Genomic DNA, 3,999 nt, shown 5'->3' on the forward strand with positions numbered 1-3,999 from the left:
AAAGGTTCTGGCCTGATAGCTGTGGGAAGTAGCTTTTGACCCCAGAAGGCTGCTGGTTCAGTGAATTAAAGCTGTCCTGGAGTTGTTTTCTGTTTTTCTCAGACCTATAATATGAAGCTGGATGGCCCAGCTCCTCCCCAGTGGGTGGCTCAACGTTTTCCCTCTGGCACTAAACCTACTTATGACAGTTTCTGTTGGAGTTCTTTTGGTTGGAGGGGGAGGGTTACAGATTCTCCACAAAACAATATAGGATCAAGATGTGATTCTCCTCATTGACTTAGAGATCCTGGAGATATTTGGGAGTGGGCTCTCAGAATTCCATCCTACATGACCATGCCTTCCATGACCTCTTGGAAAAGTTTTCCACCCTCCGTAATACTTCCAAATACCCTGATATAAGATAGAGGTGATGCAGTGGTTGATTCACCAGCATTCTCTAGCCAAAGGTTCTATATGTTGCCCTTACTTTACCCACAATCCTATTATTGCCAATAGTAGCAATAGCTGATGTTTATCAATCACACACTGCATAAGCCTTTTACATGCATAGTCTCATTTAGTTCCCATAACAACCCTGTGGGGTAGGTATCACTATTATTCCATTTTGCAGACAGGGAGACCAAGGAGCAGTTGGGCAGACTAGCTGGCTCAAGGGCATACAGCTTATAAAGGGCAATACCACCACTAACGCAGGTCTGTCTGACTCCAAAATCCATGCTTTTAGTCATGACCCTAAGCTATCTGTCAAGTCGGGGTTGATGACAGAGAAAAAGAATCCCAGTTTTCCAACTGGCACCAGGAATGTGACATGTCAGAATCAAATGCACAGATCTTTTTCATTGTAGGTTCCCTCTCGTGCTCATCTTCTCCTGTGCTCAGGATGCTGATAAGCGCAGGACTCCAGATGGATGAGGTAACAGAGCAAACAGAATAAAGGTAGCAGAGTAAACATGCAGAGCAGGGGCAAGGGAGAGAGGACAGTTGAGGGTGGAAAGGATCCTGTCGGGGACGTAAGGAGAGATAAAGTCCCCTGAACTGTCTAGAAAGTGTCAAAGATTCTGCAGGTAGGGCCTGCCAGCTGAGGGAATAAAGATATTCATGTTCCAATAGGACCAGTGTTTTGACAGTGAGTTCCAGAATGTCCAACCACCAGCCTCAGACACCTAAGGGGGTGGGGATGGCAGAAGTGGCCTGGTGGCCTCCATGGAAGGGGTGGTCAGTCCTGCACCATCTCGGCCTTTCCAGTGTCAAAGAGACGTATGCTTTTTGAGAGCTGACACGACACCCCAGCCCTGTCTCCATCCAAAAGAAACTCATGGAAGTCTCTCCCACCCACACTACCTCAACCACATGTCAAAGGGGTGCACTAGTAAACAGACTGAGCTTGCTGCCTGTAGGAGTTAAGGGCAGGATGCCTGCCCTAGCAAGGTCTCAGGTTACTAAGACTTCTTTCCTCTTTCACCCCCATTCTGCAGGACATTTTTAGTGGCTTACCAGTTTTGGCATAAATAATTAAAACTAGGTTAGCCTTGTCAGAAATAAACATGTGCAGCTGTGATAGAATATAGCCTTGGTGGGGGGCATGTGTGTTTGTGTTTCTTGCTGATATGTAAACCTTGCCCGTGTATAAGTCCACATTCCGGCGGTCATGTTCCCATATCTGCTGGCATAAATTGAAAGCACATAACTGTCAGCTTCACTCCCTTCAACCAAACAGCTACCCGGACCCAGGCGCAAGCTGGCACCACCCGTGTGCAGCTGTGGGCTGTAAACCCATGTGTCTAGGTTAATATTTGCTCATGTTTATATCTTCCCTGATAGGTGGATGGAATTTGCCTAATGATTGTGTTTCCCTGAAAAGTTAATCAATGTCTAAACGAGCCAGTCACAGACCATCACAGAGGTGCAGTGAAGTTGGACTCTGAGTACTTGTTCCCAAGAGCCACGTCCCTGGGGTCAAAGCAACAGGAAAGCTGCAGTGAGAATCCTGGGCTTCTTGCTGCTGGGCTCTTGTACACCTTATGCAAAGCTCTAGAATCCAAACACAAGGGGTGCACCTCCTGGGCTTTATGTGACCTGTCCAACCAGCATATCTAGCTACAGCCCTGCTTTCCTCAGGCCCCTTCACACCTTGACCAGGGAACCTTTGTGCCCACTTCATTAGGGCTGTTCATCTTTGAGTCATCAGCCAGAGGGGCACTCCATCCCTGCGAACATATATCGAGCAAATATATATTGAGCATATTTTGAGGATACTGAGGGGAAAATGGTGAATGAGATCCCCTAGAGCCACTGACAGGAGAGAGAAGGGAGACAACAAGGCAATTACAATCTGAGGTGTGAGGTGCTTCATGAGGGAGCCTGACTCCTGAACACGGCCTTGGGGATCAGGGACACCTCTTAGAGGAACAGAGTAAAGGTTGAGCAGAAACTGGAGGGCAGATGGGGTTTGCCAGTTTGGTGGGACCTCAAACATGTCCACATCCTCACCACCAAAACCTGCGAATGTTATCTTCTATAGACGCCAAAGGGTACTTTGCAGGGGTGATTAAGTTAAGTATCTTGAGATGAGAGGTTATCCTGGGTCATCTGAGAGGCCCCAAATGTAATCACAAGTATCTTTATAAGAGGCATACAAAGGGAGAGCTGACTTTGGCCAAGGAGAAAGCAAGCTGACCACAGGGCAGAGATTGGAGTGATGTGCTTTGAAGATGGAGCCGTGGGGCCCCTAGAAGCTGAAAAAAGCAAAGAAATGGAGTCTCTCCTTGGAGCCACCACAAGGAACCAGCCCAACCAATACCTTGTCTTGAGCCCAGTGAAACGGATCTCAGACTTCTGGCCTGTAGATGTCTACGAGAATAAACTCGTTTTGAGCCACTGTGTGGTAATTTGTTAGAGCAGCGATAGGAAACTCATACAGTGGGTGTGGGGTTTGGAGACAGCGAGTGGCCCAAGCAGAGGACCCAGCATGGCAAAAGCTAGGTACAACACGTCTGTGACTGTAGCCAGAGGGCAGGGTTGATGTCAGGGAGTGGAGAGAATGGTGCAGTAACAGCTCTGACTGCAGAGGTACTTGAGGCCAAGACTCTGACCCTATAGGCTTGGGTTTCTTCTAAGGGCTCTTGGAGCCACTAAGAGAATTTTGAGCAGGAAAGAGACACTATCAAATGGTGCCTGAGGAAGATATCTCTGGCTAGCAACGTGGAGTCTCAGTTGAGGAGGGGGACCATGGCCTAAGAGGCTGAGAGGAGGGGGACCATGGCCACCAGAGGCCGAGAGGCTGCAGGCAATGGTCAACCCTGGGTCTGTGGCTTTAGTGGCTCCCAGTGGATTTCCAAAATCTCCTCCAAAGTTCTAAGAGCCCAGATCAACTTCACTTCATTCCATTAAATACTGAATCATTCCTGACTTGCACAAGAGTACCCAAGTTAGTTCTTTATGGTAATTGCCTACGAATAACACTGTGCTAGACTTGAGTTTTTGAGATGTAAAATTAGGCTGTGCAGGTGGATTTTTCCAACTAGATCTTATATAACCATAACGAGGAGCCTAAATAGCTTGTGACAGCAGCTGGGCCTGGAACTGGTAGGCTGGAATTTGGGGCCTGTGCTTCTGTGTCTTTAGTGGATAACATCCACTAGTGCTGATGCTCTCCCGTCTCTGGACCCTTCCTCAGGTGCCAATGTCTGCACCAAAATCTAGGTTTTCTTGTACTCTTCTAGATGCTCCTAGGTCAAAGTTGATTCAAGGGTTACAAACCCAACTCCCTGTAGGCACCAGTCAAAACAGAACAGAGATTGGTGATGCCTGCCTAAACGTGTTTGAATTCAAATGATTAAAAAATGCATTGCTGGCAGCCTCAGGCTGACTTTGTAACCCTGATGAAACCAAGCCCTTTTCAAAATCAGCCTTCTCTCACAGCTTTACCAGGACCCCTTTCAAAAGGGGAACCCACCTCATGGCTTTTTAAAAATTTGAGTTTTAGGATGGGGCGCACTA

Source organism: Herpailurus yagouaroundi, unplaced genomic scaffold (genome assembly GCF_014898765.1).
Source record: "Herpailurus yagouaroundi ecotype Mexico unplaced genomic scaffold, PumYag 186, whole genome shotgun sequence".
Lineage (NCBI taxonomy): Eukaryota > Metazoa > Chordata > Mammalia > Carnivora > Felidae > Herpailurus > Herpailurus yagouaroundi.